This window comes from Triticum dicoccoides, chromosome 1B (assembly GCF_002162155.2).
Source record: "Triticum dicoccoides isolate Atlit2015 ecotype Zavitan chromosome 1B, WEW_v2.0, whole genome shotgun sequence".
In the NCBI taxonomy this organism is placed as follows: domain Eukaryota; kingdom Viridiplantae; phylum Streptophyta; class Magnoliopsida; order Poales; family Poaceae; genus Triticum; species Triticum dicoccoides.
The window spans coordinates 11,020,722-11,042,035 of NC_041381.1; the positions used below are offsets into that span (position 1 = coordinate 11,020,722).

At 46.6% G+C, this 21,314-nt stretch overlaps 2 pseudogenes; one reads left to right on the forward strand and one right to left on the reverse strand.

Moving 5' to 3' along the window:
• Positions 1–3,221: 3,221 nt before the first annotated feature.
• On the forward strand, positions 3,222–4,397 carry LOC119349968 (annotated as a pseudogene).
• Positions 4,398–11,793: 7,396 nt separating this feature from the next.
• LOC119315656 lies at positions 11,794–15,275 on the reverse strand (annotated as a pseudogene).
• Between the last annotated feature and the right edge of the window lie 6,039 nt (positions 15,276–21,314).

Genomic DNA, 21,314 nt, shown 5'->3' on the forward strand with positions numbered 1-21,314 from the left:
CAGCAACCCCCTCCGCGCCAGGGTAGGGAGGAGGGGCGGGCAACGGCTTGCCACCTTGCTCCGCCTTCATGGCGCCCCGCCTCTTCCTGGGTCCCCCGCCGCCGTCCGTGCTCCTCCGCCGTCCGTGGTGTTGGGCTACTCCAGCAGCATAGCCGCCTCCACCCCCCGTAGCTCGATGGTCATCACTGAGCTGGGTGAGGACTCCGACAACGACACTAGGGGTGGTGGGTCGGGCCCCTATACCTCCCGCGTGCCTACCGTGCTTGCGGGTACTGGGTCGTCCCCGACACCCATTATGCATGTGCCATGCAACGTGCTGCCCGACGTCGCTGCCCCTGCTCCTGCCGTCCCGGGCGTGCGCCATAGCCGTCGCCTGGCCCTCAAGGAGCCTGCCGCGTACGTCTCCATGACCGCCAAAGCTATCAAGCAGAGGGAACTCAGAGACTCCCTCAAAGGCTGCTCAACGGCTCTCCAAGCCAAAGTCCTCAAACACAAAGTGATCGCCGCCGTCCTCAAGCCTCTCGGAATGAACTCTGTGTCCGAGCTCCGGGCCGCGGCGGCCATCCCATCAGCTCCGGTGTCGGCAGGTGTCGATGATTAGTGACCCTTCAGTCTTTTCTGCCCGCTGGACGCCCGGGGCTCTTTCGTTCGGGCGTTGTGTATCTTTGCTCCTGCTTGCCTTCGTGTACGCCTTCATGTATTGTGTTTCCCCCGCCTATGTCATGTTACCCATCGCGCTCCTCCCCCATTGTGTGTCTTGTATGTCTGGTTCTCGCCTTGGTTATGGATAGTGTCCACCGTAACTGCCTCTCGTTTCTTTCCTGGAATGTTCAAGGCCTCGGCGACAAGGACAAATGCTATCTTGTCCGTGGTGCCGTGATTGCTGCTAACCCCCACGTTGCATGCATCTAGGAAACGAAACTCACCTCGCTCTCCTTAGGCAAAGAACGATCATTCCTCTCCCCACGCCTCTCGTCTTTCAAGCACCTGGACACGGACGGCTTGCGTGGCGGGCTGATCACGGCCTGGGACCCCGCTGCGCTCCATCTCGTCTCCTGCCGCTATGGCAGGTACACTATTTCCACCGAGTTATCCTCCACTTCCTCTGATCTCGGCTTCTTGATTACTAACGTCTACGCTCCATTTGACCACACCTTCACGCAAGATTTTGTGGATGATATGATGGCTCTCTCTGTTACGGTCTCGGGGCCCTGGCTTGTGCTTGGCGATTTTAACCTTATCAGATACCCCAAGGAGAAAAACAATGACAACTTCTCTGTGTCTCTTGCGTCGAGCTTCAATGCCATGATCGACACCCTCTCGTGGGTTGAGCTCCCTCTCTCTGACCGCTTGTTCACTTGGACAAATCGCCGCACTCCGCCCACCCTGGCGCGCCTCGACTGTGCATTTTTTAACGCTGATTGGGACGTGGCTCTCCCCAACTCCACCCTTGCCTCCCGCCCTCGTGTCACCTCTGACCATGTCCCGCTTCTGGTCACTGCCTCTACCCACATCCCAGCCTCCCGTTAGTTCCATTTTGAGAATAAATGGCTCCTTGACCCCTTGTTCCTTCCTTCCACTTCTCCTTCCTGGGCTCTCCCATACAGGACCGCGGACGGTGCTAAAGACATTGCTACTAAAGTCAAGTCCTTCCGTCGTGCTGCAAAGGTTTGGAAGGCAAGTCACCGGTTTGTCCCTCGCCATGATAATAACTGCAGATTTCTTATTGATCTATTTGACTTTCTTGAGGAATACCGTCTGCTTTCACTGGAGGAAGCTGCGTTGCGGCTTGATGCCCGCGCCGCCTTGGCCTTCTCGGTTCGTCAGCAAGCTGCGTTCTGGCGGCGGCAAGGGAAGTTTCGCCGGGTGGGCGAGGGTGGCGAGAACACCCGATTCTTCCATGCTCAGGCGTCGCAGCGCTACCGGTCAAACCGGATCAAAGCTCTGGATGTCGGTGGCACGATCGTCATCGGCCATGCAGCCAAGGCGGAGGCCCTCCATGCCTTCTACTCCGCCCTCCTCGGTCGTGCGGGGGTCCCCGTTTGGCACTTCGACCTGCCGGCGCTATACGAGGGGGGGGCACTATTGATAGCGCCAAACTGGTTGCCCCCTTCAAGATGGCCGAGATCAAGGCGGCTGTCGCCAGCCTCGACAGAACCAGTGCCCCAGGCCCCGATGGCCTTGGCCCGGGCTTCAACCAGGCCGCCTGGGAGTTGGTCTCTGGTGATGTGATGCGGTTGATGGAGGGGTTCTATGACAACTCCGTGAACCTCTCCTGTATCAACCGCGCGCATGTTGTGCTGCTTCCCAAGGCCGAGGGGTGCTCGCGCCTGGTGGCTTCCGACCCATCTCGCTCTAGAACTGTGATATCAAGATCCCATGCAAGGTTCTGACCACGCGCCTTCAGCAACAGATCTCGGATGTGGTGGATGTGGACCAATCTGGGTTCATTAAGGGGCGGAGCATCTCTGAGAACTTTGTGTACGCAACGGAGATTGTCCAATGCTGCGAGACCCGCCGGGCTCCCTCGTTGGTCTTGAAGCTCGACTTTGCCAAAGCCTTCGACTCCATCAACTGGCAAAGCCTTCGCCGGATTATGGATGTGTGTGGCTTCCCGTCTCTCTGGTGTGACTGGATGGACTCAATCTTCCAGTCATCCATGTCTGGGGTGGTACTCAATGGTGTGCCTGGGCGATGGATCAAATGCAAGAAGGGCCTGCGGCAGGGGGACCCCCTCTCCCCCTACCTGTTCCTCCTTGTCGCAGACGTGCTACAGCAGATGATCAAGAGGGATGGTGGGCTGCGTCACCATCTGTTCGCCGATGCGCCCCCGCTTGTACTCCAGTATGCTGATGACACCATCATCATCATGCATGCGGGGCTGGGCGCGGTTCGGCGTCTCAAGGGCATCCTGGACGACTTCGCGGCTGCACGGGGCTCGTCATCAACTTCCACAAAAGCATCGTCACGCCCGTCCATGTCCCCGAGGATGATCTTCGCGACATGATCCGTGAGTTGGGGTGCTGCGTTGGGGGCTTCCCTCAAATCTACCTTGGCCTGCCGCTCTCCAACCGCAAGCTCACCATGGACGACTTCCTCCCGCTCATTGCCAAAGCTGAGCGTTACCTCTCCGGCTGGCGCGCTCAGCTTCTGTCGTTTGGGGGCGCCTGGTGCTGCTCAATGTTGTGCTGGACGCTCTCCCCACATATGTCATGTCTGCGATGGAGGTCCCGCCCTCTGTCCTCCGGGCGATCGACGCCCTGCGCCGCTCCTTCCTCTGGACCGCGACAGACAAAGCCTCTAGGGCCCAGTGTCTCGTCGCCTGGGAACGCGTCGTCCGTCCCAAGGAAGAGGAGGGCTGGGGGTTCGCGCCCTCCCGGGCCAGAATCGGTGCCTACTGCTGAAGCTCCTTCACCGCCTTCACTCACGCCAGGATGCGCCGCGGGCTAGATGGGTCTGGGGTGAGCTAGGACGCTCGCTGCTAACATCCACAGCGGTGGTGACGCTCCCCGGACCGCACTGGGCCTCCCTCGCCAAGCTTATGCATGTGTACCGGGCGGTCACCGCTGTCACCCTCGGCGACGGCCGCAGTACGGCGTTCTGGCTGGACTCCTGGTTGCCCGATGGCGCCCTATCCGTCCAGATGAGCTCCCTCTTCTCTCACACCACCATGCCGGCGGCCTCGGTTGCTCACGTCGTTCAACACGGGCTTGCTGGGGTGCTCGTCCCCCGTCTGAACCATGTGGGCGCCAGGGAGTGCGCGATGCTCCTCCCAATCATCCAGGCGCTGGCCCTCACTACGGAGCCGGATGTTCGGACCCTTCGTCCTGGCTGTGATAAGGGTTCTGCGCTCTCCTCCGCCGGCCTCTACCAACTCTGCCACTTTGGCGGGGTGCTTGCACCATACGCCGATTTTGTCTGGAATAACTATGCTCCAAGTCGCGTCCGCTTCTTCGCCTGGCTCTTGGTCCAGGCCCGGATCCAGACAAGGGACGTCCTCCTGTGGAAGCACATTGTGGAGGCGGCGGGGGCTGGCTGTCCCGTCTGCTCGGCGCCCCTGGAGTCGGCAGACCATCTCATCTTCGACTGCCCTTTTGCTCAGCGCTTCTGGTCTGTGGTGGGAGTCGCCTCCGCGGTCTCATCTGTTGAGCTGCTGCACACTATGTCCCCCCTGGCTCGGTGCCGGTGCGGACAGGCTCGACCTTCCTCTTCTCTGCTGCTGGCAACTTTTGAAGCACCGCAACGCGGTGGTCTTCCAGGGGTTGCCCCCGTCACTCCCTCGGCTGCTGCAACTGTGTTGGGAGGACGCCGTACTTTGGCGGGTGTGGCTGCCTGCTGCTCTAAAGCAGGCATCCGATGCATGGCTGGGATGCCTAGCCAGCCCTCGAGATGACTGATGCTTGTTGCCTTACCTCCCCCTCCCTCTCTCCCGCTCTTCCCCCGTAAAAATGTACTTGTGCATGCTGGTTACCTGGGCGTTTTGGCCCCATATATGGAAATTCAGGTGAGGAAATCTCCCCCCGGTGAAAATTCAAAAAAAGAAAAATCAGCCGAGCAGCACATGATGTGCTTGTCTATCCCGTGCACTAGAGGCCCACATACAACGCTAGCACACCAGCCCATGGCACGTATGCATTAGCATTTACTATCTACCGTATACCCGCGAGACAATAGACACGCACACATCGCGGCGCTCTACTGCACGCGGTAGATTCCGGCATGCAGGCAGCTCGGCCATCAAACGTCCGTTCTCCCGTTTACTCTCTTTTTTAATAATAAACAATAGGCCCATCAGGGCATATGGGAGCACATGTTAGTTCACATTTGGGGCACATGTTAGTACCATCTGGGCGCACAAATTTGCTCAACTTTTTTTGGCAAAACCTATCAACATGGATCCAGTTTCGAAGATCTCGACACAAAAAATGCAACAGAGAGAATGGTTCGTAATTTGGATGCACGGCTCAAAGGGTATTTATAGGAAAGCACAGGAGAAGTGAAGGTATCTAGAGGATTAAGCACGACTCGGTGGCGGCTACAATTTTCCTTTCTTCTTTCGTCCTCCTCAAGACTTGTACTCTGTTTGAGATAATTCTGTTGTCATCCCGCGCGCATTCGAATAACGAGCACTAGGATTTACTATGAACTATTGGAAATGGAGGAATGTACTAAAGCCCAACAATTCCAGCTTGGCCAACATCAAACTAAGAACCATGGGAAGTATCTCCTATGTAGGCTATGTAGTTTTATGTGCTGCCATTTCATGAGGGAAATAGGGTTATCCCTCAAAAAGAAAAACCCCGAGGGAAATAGGTTTAAGTTGTGTGGGTTGTCGCACTTCGTGTGTTGGTGAACCATCTTTCGCTTATTCCATTCATTTCTTGCTTCAACAAGACAAGGCTTAGGGATAGGTTTTGTTTCCATTGACCGGTAATGGAAGTATGATGTGTATCTCCTCCAATGAATAATGTAAACTTCTGAATTTTGATGAAATCGAATGCAGTTTCTATCTCGCAAAAAAAAAAGGAATGCAGTTTCTATTTGGCCTGTTTTTTATCTAAGAGAATATATTTTTATCTAAGAGAATAAATTGCATTTATGTTGTTTTCATGTAGATTAATTCATACAGATTATACATGTATCATGATCACAAACTGATTATGAGAGGAGGTGATGTATCAATCGTGACCGACAGCGTCGACCTTGGGCGTGGACTTGGGGTCAAAATCACAACAGGTTCTGTCATCAGTCATGCAAAAGATGCGGTGTTTCCCGTAACCTTGTTTAATCCATAGATCGTTGCACTTCAATTCTGTGCATTTCCCAATAGTGTCATCGCAAAAAGCTAGTACACAGAATGGAACAAAAATGGATTAGAGCACAGTAGATGTACATAATGGATTAATTACTTTTTTTTTTGCGGAATATAATGGATTAATTACTTGATCGCTTATATGTTCACCGACTGTAGGCATGGCAGGACAGCATCATGGCCGATCTAAGATCTCTTCGAGCATTCTTTGTGGTTTGATATTGGGGCGATGTGTTGACATAGCTCGTTATATAGAGGGGGAGATGTAATCACGCAGATCGATCCAGCCTGCCTGCGTTTATGGAGAAGATTAACTACCTGCCTAATTTTAGGATGGAATTAATGCATTAATTAATGGCTAATTATCGCCTCCTTGATTCTTAGAATGAAAATTGATTTGTTTTCTTTCTTTTGGAATTTCATACAGGCTCATCTCGATGTCCGCTTATCTCCACAACCATGGTTCAGATTGCAAAAAATAACAAACAAAAAAGATGGCCTCACTTGCATGGCACCGTCACCTTTCACAGTTTGGAGGAAAAGCTTGCGTACGGACTCTGATAATAAAGAGAGAATTCGGTGCAAGTATGCGTGATCATATACGGTGCCAGAAGAGACGATGGCGAGAGGGTAGGGAAGGGTGTGGCAAGGACGAGAGCATGCCTATTGGGGAAGACGAGAGACCTGCGGTGCGTGCGGGGAGAGAGACATGTACAAGTACATTGCGACATGACGAATCTCAAACTCAGAATAATGATTTACTCTTTTGTGTTTTTTGTTACTCAAAATGCAATTGCTGACACGCATGCATATACATGTCCTGATCACCCCACAATGTGTGTCCAATAATGAATCAAGGCTATGTTATCAAGCATGATGGACGACGTCGTCGACCTCGGGCCTTGCGGCCATGTCACAACAGCATTCATCAGTCACGGGCTGGCAGCGGGGTCTATTTGGGGTATTGTTTTTAGCACATGCTTCCTTGCATAACGACTGCACGCATGGTCCGGGGATATCAAAGCAGATATCTACACACGAAAAAAAATAGTTAGCAAAAGGTATGGATTATATACAATGGATCAACTGGTAGATTGGTACAAACAATATCTTGTTGGATTCATAGATCACGTATAAAATATTAGTACATCTGTAAATAAATATAAGACGTTTTAAAAGGCTTGTGTCGACAGTTTTACAGAGGCAGTAGATGAGAAGGAAATCATGTCGGTCAGATATATATGTGTGTGAAACGTGTTGCACTAACCTGATTCGGCATCATAGGACAGCATCACAGTGGCCATCACCAGCATGAGGGCGGCCAAGCACACGACGCCTGTGTTCCTCTTGGTAAACGCCATGCTACTTACTTAGTATCTCTTTTCTACACTACACTGTATGTCTGTTTCATCTCTTCTTGGCGATGCGCTGATGATGCACTGCTCCTTTCTTTCGCTAGTGTTACCTTTAAATAGAGGGTGGAGGCGCACACGCAAAGGTTGGTCCTCCATGCGTTTATGGTCATAATTAATTGTCGTCCTAATTTTAGCATTGGATTAATGTATTAATCAATGCATATCTAAATTTAGACGTCTACGTACGTTTATCTTTTTCTTTTACTAGCTGGAATTGATTTGCTTTATTTAAACGGTAGCAAGAGGATTTGGGGACCTCCTCCATGCGTGAATTTTTTATTGAACACAGTACAAACGCAAGCGCTCATATACACGCACATACACTCATCTCTATGAACACACACACGCACATCCTACCCCTATGAGCACCTCCGAAAGACTGAGCCGGCATATCATCTTAAAATTTACGAGTCACCGTAGGCACATCGTTGTCGACAGGAACGTCTCCTCCCGCTGAATGTGCATCGCCGGAAATCCTGAAATAAATTCAGGAATAAATGCGAGCAACATGACTTGAACCCTAGTGGGCTGGGGATACCACAGTCCCTCTAACCATCCAAACGCAGGTTGGTTCGCCCTCCATGCATGAATTAAATAGTACCGGTGGCGGTGGGAGGTTGTTGGGGGGCTGACGCTCGAGTCCGAGCGCCAGACATCGAGCGGATGCACTGCGTGTCCATTTCTTGTTCATGTGGATGCAAATCAGGCTGGAATTTAGGATAGACATCCGTCGACACAAACACGTGACAGACTTTTTTTTTACATTTACACAAGATCCACAAGGTACATGAACAACGAAGGAAAAGGGCCACAAGGTAAGGTGATCTAGATAGATAGTTCTCCCTAGGGAGGTCTTCATAATCCTATGATGGGGATCCTTCTCCTTTAGGAGGTTTTGATCCTCAAGATGGAGGTACAAGGACAAAAGCTCTCTTAAATGATATTGTATACTTTGCTAACCCTAATTCAGAGCTAGGAGACGACTACTTATACTATAGGGGGGTTTGGGGGGAAAACAGGGGTAGAAGGTTCTTTTGCCCTAAATGCGTAGGCAGAGTCAGGGAGGTCCGGGCACCCGGGGTCCTTTGGGCGTTGTTTCCGAACACCCGGGGGTACGCCTGGGGGAGGGTCGCACACCCGGGGTGGAGGGTCCGGGCACCGGGGAGTGCGCCTGGGAGGAGGGCCCGTGCACCCGGGATGGAGGGGGCCGGACACCAGGGTTGGAGAGGCCCAGGCACCCTGGGGGACCAGGGGCATTGCCCACACGGCGGCCACATGTCCCGGCACCCGAGGTCATCTTGTTCGGGCACCCGGGGTGTCCCGAAGGCCTTCGGTTGTTCACGCCTTGGGGTCCTCTTTCTCTATCTTCTTCTTGGGGCCCCATGTGTACTTGGAGATTCGTCCATGCTTCTCCATGACTTCTTCCTTGGTACTTGAACAAACATAACACATCCATATGAGGTAGTAGCCATGTCTCGCATGTGGACGAAGGGAATTCAATAAAGAGTGAGTTCACCTCGTGTTCAATGGCGCGTGCACGAGCTGTTGTCATAGGTCCACTTGATGGTTGGGGAGTTGGTTTAGTATCCATGGGTAATAGCTATTCTTCTTTTGGGTTAATTCCACATGCATGCTATGTTAGCCTGGTTCATTCCACATATATACGATGCCAACATGCGTTAACTCGTTTATATGTAGGGCTGCAATGTCCAACCAAGAAAACCACCTCGACACAAGGGGTAGAAGGCAAATGCCCCCTCTCCCATTAAGACCAAACATAGTTTATTCGCCAGATCAATTAACATTACAGAGACATGTTTATCTGTGTACAGACCGTGGCTTGGACATCTGATGCCCAAAACTCATCTGCTCACATTCTTGTCTCGAAAGTGTGCATCAATAAAGTCATAGATTTTGTTGGCTGTTCGTGTGATCTTAAGCGGTTTAGATTTCCTCAAAGAAGTGGGCATGGGCATGGAAGTTTAAATCCACGACTCTTAGGGCAAAATGCAGGCCTGGTTCGAGCTGGCAGATGATTTATGTCATTCGTGTATCGTCGATACACAGAGATGTACTTCTGCACCAACAAAGGAATGAAGAAGTGACAAGTGTTGGGATTAACTAAAAACTTGCTCTCATACTAGAGTATATAAAAGCACATCTAATTGTTCGGACTAGAACACATGATCGGAATGCCTTAAGTACAGAATAGTTGGCGGCGTTGGTCGATAGGGAGAAGAAGGGTGGGAGATGTAGATGAGGAACTTGCATCATAATGAGGTTGAAGAATAGTCCACGAAATTCATTATTTGAAGGTGTGCCTGGGTTGTTGTCAAACGCCCAGAAGGATAGAAGGTCACTGGCCAGGTCGTCTGGTAATAACCATAGTTTTAAATAGCCGGCTATAGCCCCGCTATAGCCCGCTATAGCCTTTTCAGCAGGGTGCCGCTAAATGGTCGCCTTCACAAATTGCCCGCCATAGCCTGCTTTAGCCCGTTATAGCTCCACTATAGCTGATTTGGAGAACTGCCGCTATTTTTCATAGCCCGTTATTTAAAACATTGGTAATAACTGGGCTGGGAAGGACCTAACGGACCGAATGGCATTAGGTGTGTTGCAGGTGTGGGCCATGGCTCAGGAAAAAAAATCATATACATAGTTCTATACTACAGTTAATACATGTGGGAAACATAATCTTGAAAATTTATAAAAGAAAGTCTCTAAAAATAGAATAGAATATTTTGAATTATTGTTAAAAATATCATTTCGAACAAAAATGTGAAGGATGACTAACATGCATGTATGATGTGGCAGTGTTATATGCATAGACTAATGCAAAAATAATCATAATTTATAAGTTCACTTATGTGGCAGATTTTGCATGGCTTAGTGGGAGAGAAAATTTAAATGCATGATCTTAGTGGGGACACTTGCTTATGTGGAAAATTTTGCATGGCTTAGTGGGATAGAAGACCTAAATGCATGGCCTTAGTGGGGATGATGAGGTGGACACTTTGCATGTTGAGAGAATTGTGACCAACTTCTTAAGAATGTAAGATATGCTTATATCTCAATTTATAGATCAAGCAAAGACATTTTGCCGAGTCCACTGCAATCTGAAGACGCTGGATGCAGCTAGCGTGCTTCTCTCCACCTGCAAATGTGTATACACATATATGGTCACGTCTCCTTTTTCTATTTGATCCCGTAGCAGAGCATACATACATAAAAGGAATTTACCATGAAGATGCTCTTTCAGAGTCCCATTCATCATGAACCGCATATTCCTATGATGTAGACCAGGATGGCAGTGGCGGAGCTACAGGAAAAAGGTTGGGCGGGCCGGACTAAGGAATAATACATAGTACTTGTACTTAAGGCCCAAATTACATCTCATCCTTCCCCAGTTTCGGCTGGGCTGGGCGGGCCACGGCCCATTCGGCCTTGCCTAAGCTGAGATAAAACGAAACCAACCCCTCAAAAAAAAAAGATAAAACGAAACCAGCTACACATGGTGGCAAAACTTAGAACTTTACCCTACACCAATTCTTGTTCGATTCGAGCCATCACTTGTAGCATAAATTTCTTGAGCAACTTGCTTGATATGCATCTCTCCTTGGTCAATTAATTCTTTCCCTATATATCCTATGGAAGGATTTGCTGCTATTACATACCTAGCACATGTAGAGAACTTCATTTCTTACTTTGTAGAGTCATTTTACATTGGGAACCGCTATGTGATGGTAACATATTATGTTACTCTATTTGCATATCTCTTCATTAATTACTTGCCACATCATATTTTTTTGCCTATGTGACATGCATGTTACTACTTATGTTACTCCTACATGCAGCCTAATAGAGAGCCACCATCCACATGTGGTGGAGGTTTCTAAGTCCTGAAGGAATTCTCCCCTCAATCTCGGCACCTCCATCAATTTTCAGTACAAGATGTAAGGCTAGTCACTGAAAGCGAGCCATGGAACACGGCAACAGACGAATAATCTCGCAAGCCTTAAATCATAATCTCTCCTTCCGGAACAAAGTGCAAACCTAGAATTAGGCACCTTAATGAATGCAAGCGCGCGAGCATCCTTAGATCATCGCGCTCTAGCCTGCAAACCGTGATCTCTATAAAAACAAGGTATGGGAATCGAACCATTAATTGGGGGAGGCTGATAAACAAGGTCACTTTACCATCTGGCATTGGTAATGGACTGGGCAGATAAGCTAGAAAGTCCATCAAAGAACTGAGTCCACAGTGAATTGTCAGACACGCGATACTACAATACTTCCTACTATGCATCTGTGTAAATAAGCTTGCTGTAATGCTGCATCAATGCATTGGTGGAAAGACTATCTTATGCTTAATGCTCTAAAAAACAATTAAACCTCAAATAAGAGCCTCTATAAGGTCTGCGGAGCATTAGCTTAAATCAACAGTCTCCAGTGTTGAAAGTAAGAATGGTAACCTCGGGCGCCTCTAGTGTTGTTGGGTGCCTTGCCCCACCAACAAACAGTGTAGTCACCTCTAGTCTAGTGAATGCAATCCTTGGAGAAGCTCACCATGAGTTATAAAAATAATCATCATACAAGATGAAGTTCCACAAACAATTCAAGTACATGTGAATGCATATTAGTTCGATATTTAAGGACAAATATATAACAACCCACAAATGGAAGGAAATAAAAGCATCACCATGATTGCCTCCAGGCACATCTCCAATGTCGTAGCCTCACATCAAATACTCTACTTACTCGGCTCGACCGATGATTCGTTGTACTCATCAACGATCACAGAAGGGAGGCTCCCAATCTTGCTCGCGAGTAGCTTGATCTCCTCGGCAGCCTTAGGCGCCTTGCTGCTGACTGTGAGGAACACCTGTCGGAGGCTTGCAAGATTTTCCAGGCCGTGAACACCATCTGAAATCCTGAACCTCAGCTCAAGCTATGGAGCACTGACATGGCACCACCAAGGAAACTCAGAGGTGGCAGCATTGTTGCCACGATGCGCACTAGTTTCAGCTTTCCAAACCCCCCGCTCGGCACAAATATCTCCCCTCCTGACTCCAACGTATTCTGATCCATGATATTAAGAACACTTGCATTGTTTGCCTTTGTTGCATCAACTGAAAAGATAAGAGAGAACAGTTCAGGCAGCTCAGCAAGAACTGTGAGTGTCTCTGTCTTCAGTGAAGTTAACGACAAAGTTAGCTTTCCAAGGCTATGCAGACGTACAATCCACTGGGGCACTTTTGGTAACATGCCAGAGAGCTCGAGTGTGTGGAGGTGCTCCGGCGGTGCTTTTGAAGAACTGAATGAATTGTCAAGAAAGCCGGTGAAATCGTCGTCAATTGCCAGAAACTTGAGGGAGCAGCTGCTCAGGTGCTCAATGGCAGAGAGCAATGATTCCTCATTTGCCTTTTCAAGCATTCCAATTATGTAAAGGCTAAGTTTCTTCAGGTTGGTGAGCTTCTCCAAGGATTGAATCACTTCTTTAGACGTGCCGCTGCTAGCTGACTTGAATATACCAGTCTTTGCTGCACTTGAGCTTCCACATATCCCCACACCAGATAGTGTCTCAAGAGCTGTCATATTTGTCATTTCTTCTGTTAATATCACTGCCATCTTCTTGCTTTTATTGCCAGTAAGAAGATGGGTCATTTGTTTAAGCTGCTTAACTGATTTTGGCAATTGTCTGACTTTTGTCTCCCTAATGTCAAGCACCTCCAAATATTCCAGCATACCTATCTGGGATGGTATCTCTCCAATGTCTGTACGACGAAGGCTCAGGTACTTCAACTGATGCATTTTGCATATTTTGTCGAGCCGATGGGAGGACAAGTCCTTGCAACTTTCAAGATCCAGAACTTGTAATATCTGAAACTTCAGCAAACAAGAATGCAGATCTTTGAAGCTCTCGAATGCCGTCAAGGACCGGACATGTGATAGTTTCATCCTCTGTACTGTTTCTTTTTCATCACTTCTTTGGACAGATAACCTGCGAACCTTGTAGCTTGGGAACGGTGTCTGCCAGTGACCACCCACGACTGTGATGAAATTCTCGGTGCTTGACTTGGAAACAATGTACTCAAGAACCATGTCATGAATCTGATAGTTCTTAACCTTCCCGTTACTGCTGTTGTTGACTGCCCGAATCAAGTTCCGGACAATCAGTTCATTGAAGCAGTCTTCGGCGACTTCCTCCACGGTCTTGCCATGCTTCTCAATAATGAACCCTTCTGATATCCATCTTCTGATCAAACGCTTTCGACTGATAGAGCGCCCCTTTGGAAACATGCTCATGTACAGCAAGCAGGTCTTCAGATCGGCCGGCAAATCAGTGTAGCACCTCTCAAGTATTTTTGTTACACCTTGAGTGGTGAGGTTAGTTTCCAGCTCTCCACTCAAAGCATTGGCAACTTCAGGCAAATAGTGATCTAAAGTTGACGCACTAGGTCCTGAGCTCAGTTTACTAGCAACAAGCCCAGCTACCACAATTATCACCAAAGGCAAACCCCCACACTTTTTCAAAACATCTGATGCAACATCTGTGGGGTGATGGGGAGCATTGGGGATTATTTGACGAAACAAATTGTAGGATTTCTTTTTATCAAGCGGTTTGTGCTCATAAGGAAACCCATTTTGACGACAGCAGGCCACAGCTACAGATTTAAACCTTGTTGTCACCAGTACTCTACCACCCTTGGAACTATCTGGTAGAGAATCGTTAATCTTTTCCCATGCCGATACGGACCAGATGTCATCTATCAAGATAAGGTACCTACACATAATTTAATTTAGAGATGAACTAATATTATAGAAGTGACATAAACATATAGATATAGCGCCAGGAACTGACTCAAGATAGTTTAAAGTGCCCGTTTGCTCATGAAGCTAAAATTAGTAGGCAAACCACATCAAGATCAAATAAAATCACATTATTATTATATTTTCTAATAGTAAGTATATATCCGTACCACTCATTCCAAATTGCTCATTTATGTAAGCTTGAATTGCAATATGACGCCGCAGGATTAATGATTTGGTGTGTATTACAAAATATGAAAGAATTCAGTTCAATATATGAAAGGACTAACCAGACATACAATGTTTTTAGAGAAAAATGAAATGGAAATTAGTGGAGCCAAAATTATACCTCTTATCTTCTAATTGGCGAGCGAGCATCTTTTTGAGAGGGATTTCTTCCAATTCCTCAACTCTGACAGACAAATCATCGTGAGCCTGCTGCTCACGGAACTGAATGAAAAGGCTCTTCAAAAGCATTAGCAGATCGAACTTCTGCGACACCTGCACGAACGCTCTGCAGTCAAATCCATCTCCGAACTTGCGGTACAACTCCAGGGCGAGCGTGGTCTTCCCGAGGCCACCAAATCCATCAATGGCAAGGAACCTCTTGGGTATTATCTGATTCCCCTCTTGAAACCATTCCCCAAGCTCGCCCATGGCATCCTCTACCCCCACAGGCTGCTTGGTACCAATGAGCTCAGGAGGGGTTACACGGTCTGTGGGAGCGTCGTCTTCCTCGGTCTGGCTGCCTGTAAGGTTCTCCACCCCATACCTGGTGCGCCGGTCGCTGACGTGCTGCGCCCGGATCTTGAGGTTGCGGATGTCGGCAGCGATGCAGCGGCGGGCATAGAACGTTTTGAGGAGGTACCACTTCTTCCGGAGGTAAATCAGCTTGCCGTTCCCGCGGGGCTCGTGGCCGAGCCGGTGGTTGACGTCGTCGATGCAATCCTTGATGTCATACGACACCTCCCGCACCTGCTTCATCCAGTCATGCCTCTGATCGTCGTGGCCGGCTGCTCGCTTGGTCTTGTTGATGAAGGCTTGCATGCTCGCAAGCTCGTCGTTGATGTACTGGATGTCATCGTGGACGCCCTGGATTAGGGTGTACTCCTGGGCGAGGAGGCTTCCCAGCTTGCCGACGAGTGATTTCACGGCGTTGCTTGAAGCGCCGACGACGAGGTCCATCCTCGGTTCACTCTTGTTACTTGCTCTCCCAACAGGAGTCTTTGGCTTGCCTGCAGGCTACTGTGACGAAGAAAAAAGAGTGATGTGTACATGTGTTCTTAAAAAAGAGAGTATGAAGCTAGTGCAACGCCGCAAAAGGTGGTTCCAACGCATATTAGATTTGTACTCCCTCCGTTCGGAATTACTTGTCGTAGAAATGGATGTATTTAGACGTATTTTAGTTTTAGATACATCCATTTCCGAGACAAGTAATTCCGAACGGAGGGAGTATATGCAAGAAGTTTTCCAATATTTCGGATCATATTTTGATCTTGTATATATGACTAACACAATATAGGGTATATGCCATAAAAAGTATACTATTAGATTTGTATATGCAAGAAGTTTTCCAACGCATAATTAGTGTGACATATAGTCATATTTATGATTTACATCTATGGTAGTATGCCTAATAAACCGGGACTGGCGAAGTATTTGTTTATTGAAAAGGAGTAATTGCTTGGATGCTACAAACGTATAAATTTCATTTTTAACTTATTTTATATAATTTATTGGTTAAATCGGTGGTCAAAGTTAGTCTCATAATCGGTGGCTTTCAGTAGGGACAAAGTACAGTAATTTTGTATGTCAGGGATCGTACGTCACCCGCACTTAATAATTCATCGTTTTAATTATATATAAGCACACCATTGAACCACCAGGTCGTGCTGTGTGGTAGGCTACCTGCTCTTGGCTGGATCTTAGTTATAGCACTCTCCAGTTGGGTAGTTTTTTAAGGAGTGGTGACACTTGGATCTGTCTCAAGCATTAGTATATATACAATTAAGAGCAACTTGTGTGTTATTAATTGTTTTTTAAATTATTACCTACGAGACCAAACATGTAGTACCACAAGTTGGTATATAAACAGGTGAAAACAAATTCACCAGCTGGTATTTTGAAGGTGCAGATGTATTTGGTGGTCGCCGGCATTGGAGAAGGTGATTTGGAGGGATGCCCAGGCGCCCAGCACGGTGGCGAAGTTAAGGTGTAATTAGTTAATGATGCATAAAATGAGGAAACAGTAAAATAGGAATTCTTGAACTTCAAGCAAAGGTACATAACCATTAATTAGTCAACAGAAGCAAGAGCAACTTATTTGTTAGGGACTTAGGGCATCTAAAATGGTTGACAGGTTGATTTATTTTTAAGTATTGTATGTCATTTAAGAACAGAAAAATATTTAAATATACAATGGATTATCTTACTATTATCTCTAACAATTAATGTTTGTATGTTTCTAAATTAAAGAAATAATTAAAATTTAACTTGAAGATGTGTGATTGAGAGAAGACAACTCGTATAACGAAGAAAAATACCATATCTTTCTTTTGCTAGAAGATTATCATTTTTCTAAGAGATATCAAACCTAATTTTCCGTTTCTTTTTCTTCCATCTCAACAACCTTCTGCTGGCATTGTACAGATAGCACCATTATACTGTCCTTAGTTTCCTACTCCCTTTGTTCCTAAATATTTGTTTTCTTAGAGATTTCAAATGGACTACCACATATGAATATATATAGACATATTTTAGAGTGTAGATTCACTAATTTTGCTCTGTATGTAGTCACTTGTTAAAATATCTAGAAAGACAAATATTTAAGAACGGAGGGAGTACAGAACAAACATGTACGACAAGATGAACAGCCTGGTCCTGTCCAACGTAGTCCAATTATGCAAAGATAGCTAGTAACTAAACTACTAGTGGAGGTCGTTGTAGATTATACAAATGTGTATATGTACCGTACCATAGATACCCCCTACGAGTCGTTGTGTGGCCATATGACAGATATGTATATATACACTGTACAGTTGGCATCTAGCTACTAACAGGTCATGGTGCGTGGTAGGCTACTTGCTCTTGGCTGGATCTTAGTTATCTTACTCTGCAATTGGTTAGTTATTTAAAGAGTGCTGACTAGCACAAGACTCGGATCTGACTCAACAAATGGAGGAAATGTGCAGAACCATTCATTGGTATATATACAATTAAGAGCAAGTGGCGTGTTACCCTACGATACAAAACACGTATTACGACAAGTCGGTCCCTGTCCAAATATACAAAAGATAGGTTAGGCTGGTCACAATGGGCAAGAACATAAGCTAGTAACTTACACACTTTTCTAAACTATGTTACTATCTCCATAGTGGGTAGGAACATCTATGTAGTGTCATGCAACGATGTATTTATTAGGTTATAGACTCATTGTTTTCTGGAGTGTGATGTTCCGGTAACTTAGCTAGTTACAACAAGCACCTCTTTCTTCATTAAATACGTGCCACATAAGCAAAGTTGTATTGGAGTGTGTGATGTTACTCCTAAGTTCCTCCCCACTGTGACCAGCCTTATAGCTAAACCACTAGTGTAAGTTGTTGTACCTTATTAATGTTTTTTGGTGCCATGCAATTTTGATAAAGGTGGTACATAATAAGGGAAGAAAGAGATGGTTGACTATCATACACTTCCGGCCGGTGAAAAGTGTACATATAGAAGTTTTAGGAGAAATTATGGAGTGGAGTAAAAAATGCATTGGAAAGTTGCAAACCACCATCTCTCTCCTCTTTAATTACCCAACATCCAATGAGCTAAGTGCATGTAGAAATTAATGAGATCATGTGTACAATGTTAGGGCATGTACAATGGTTGATAATATAGTCTTATCTTAAGTCTTGCATGTAATTTAGAGATAATAAAAAAAGATGTCTACAATGGGTCATCTCCTTAGCCTTATCTTCAATAACTAACTATTCCTAAAAATGTGGTGAGACATATTATGCTAAGAGATCATCTCTTGTCTTCTCTTAAATAAGAGAAGACAAGCCTTTTCTTATGTGTTCTCTCTGCTCCACCTCATCATTTATCCTACATGGCACTACTAAGACATCACCATTGTACATGCCCTTATTTGTCTTAATTATCGTGTGATGAGAAGCTTTTTGTTCTACTTTAAAGTGCATTTTGAAGATAGAAGTACATTCTTTTGTGGAAATTTTTTAAGCCAAACATACACTCTTCATCGGATGAAGGGAGTATTATAATACCGTATCATAATAAATGATATAGTGCTATGTGTCATGCATGACAAAAAACAAGATACTATGCGCACTATGTAGATCATATGCATGACACTAATATATGACACTCCCTACTACAAGTAACCTCATGTCAGGATAAGATAACCTGCAGCTAATATGCATGACATGTTAATTAGTACATAAGTAAGCAATAAGGTCAACCTCATATAGTCGGTTTTCTTTGTCAAGTACTACCTCCGTCTGAAAAACTTCTCCCAAACTTGTTCCTCAAATGGATGTATCTAGCACTAATTTGATGCTAGATACATCCATTTGAGAGACAAGCTTTTCCGGACGGAGGGAGTAACTTGTAGCCTACGGTTGTAAGTAAGCCAATACAAAGTAAGAAGTATTCAACTTCAATTAAGAAAGCTTCAAATCCTAGTACTACTTGTACGTGTGTGCATGTTAATACACTCTGCTCAACACCCCTAACACTCGCAGCTCGACTCCTAGTAGTCACAGCTCAACATTCACAACAGTTTGGGCTAACAATTGACGTCAGAGTCTTGTTTTAGTGGGCATGCTGCACGTGGTCCTGACAATGAAAATGACCGGGCACATGTCGGTATTGTGGCAGGAAGGGCCATTGGGCCTGTGGGTGCCGTAAGAAGCAACTTGATGAGGCAGCCATAGCGGCGGCGTACCTCATCCAAGACGAGGAGGACGATGGGTCAGCAATGACAACGGCGTGCACCGAGATCGTGCAAGAGGGCATAGAGCCTCCAACGACCACGATGTGACAACCATCATGACCATGTAGGAGGGCACAACGCCTCCAGCGACCACCGTGCTGGCAACCACCGAGTCCGTGCAGAAGGCACGGAGCTCTATAGTAGGTACCGCCTCAACCATGGTAGGCCACTCCTCCACCACAACGTGCTCGGGTCCTATTTACCGGGTGGCGCCGAAGAGACGGTCATGGGGTGGCAAGGCTCCACCACGACATAGGTGTCCTTCTGCACTACTACCGCGACACAGTCACTACAAGAGAAAAGCAAAAATTACACTATTCACATGTAAATTTCTCTGAGGGTATATTACGAGTTTGGATCTGAAATTTTTACAGGTCGTAGACACATGTCTTGTATACATCCACAAGAAATTACAGAATTTTTAAAAACATTTGAAATTGGCTTTTTAGACATTTGAGCATGGGAACACCTAGATGTTGGGAACACTAGATGCAAGTCCACGCATTGTCCAACCTCTGAAACGAACGGAAGGCCTACGGGACGTCCTTTGCCTAATAAATTTAGAATACATATAGTCTTTGTCCTTTTCACTCATTGATTGGCATTATAGTACTAACCACTATTACAAAGTTATTGTCACTTGCAGAGTAAGACAAGTATGATGTCGAAGACAGCTACCTCACACTAGCTGACTCCATGTTACTCCATGTTATGTTTTTTCCTTTTATGCCGAATACTCCATGTTACGTGTAATAGACAAATGATAATTAAGTCAAATGTAATAAATTGATATGGTATGCTTGTTGTATTCTATGTCTTGCTGTCGCAATAGAATTATACCTAGCTGTCATAAAGAAAACTGTTCATAGGTTTACATTGACCCATCCGCTTAGGGTTCAAGAAAAAGGCTTAGGTTCCTCTACCTTCCGCCGGCGCCGATCTGTCTCGTCTCCGGTGGTCTTAGAGCCATGGGGGCATGGTGGATCTCGGCCCTTATCTGCGGGAGGGTTTCGTTTTTACATCTTTCATTGAATTTTGTTAGGGTTTGTGTCCTGCTCAGGAAGACGAGACAGCGACGGCTTTCTAAAGATAGAATAAAATTTGTTTACATCTATGGTAGTCTGCCTAACAAACCGGGACAGACGAAGTATTTGTTTGTTGGAAAGGAGTAATTGCTTGGATGCTACAAACGTACTCCTTCCGTTCGGAATTACTTGTCGCGAAAATGGACGTATCTAGACGTATTTTAGTTCTAGAAACATCCATTTTCAAGACAAGTAATTCCGAACGGAGGGAGTATAAATTTCATTTGATTTATTGGTTAAGTCAGTGGTCAAAGTTAGTCTCATAATCGGTGGCTATCAGTAGGGACAAAGTACAGTAATATTGTATGTCAGGGATCGTATGTCACCCGAAAAAAAGGGATCGTATGTCATCCGCACTTAATGATTCATCGTTTTAATTATATAAGCGCACCACTGAACCACCAGGTCATGGTGTGTGGTAGGCTACCTGCTCTTGGCTGGATCTTAGTTATAGTACTCTCCAGTAAGGTAGTTTTTTAAGAAGTGATGACACTTGGATCTGTCTCAAGCAATGGACGAAATGCCCAGATTCATTCATTAGTATATATACAATTAAGATGTTATTAATTGTTTTTTAAATTATTACCTACGAGACCAAACATGTAGTACCACAAGTTGGTATATAAACAGGTGAAAACAAATTCACCAGCTGGTATTTTGAAGGTGCAGATGTATTTGGTGGTCGCCGGCATTGGAGAAGGTGATTTGGAGGGATGCCCAGGCGCCCAGCACGGTGGCGAAGACTTGCCCGTGTCTTTACTAAAAAAATCTTTCGCCCCGCTTTATATATAAACCAAAGATCATCAACACCCGGTACAAATGCACGACAACACAACACACGCACACACCCAAAGCAGGATACATAGGCGCTGAGCACAGCAACACCCCCCTAGCACTAATGCCACCGCGAGGAGATGAAGTCACATACGACGAACCGTGAGCTTCAAGGCGGTGCCTTCAGCAAGGTTACGACACCGGAGCGCCGCCACCGCCTGATCCGACGATCAGAGTTTCCACCGGAGCAACACGACAGGCAATGAGAGCCGCGACGACGCCTTCAAGAAGGGAACGAGTTTCGCTGTCGCCGGTCTGTCCGAAGATAGAGCAGGTTTTCACCCCGACCAACACTCACGTCACCAAACGCCACACCCCGGCTACCATGCCTCCCACGCTGCCATAGCCACCGGGCAGCACCA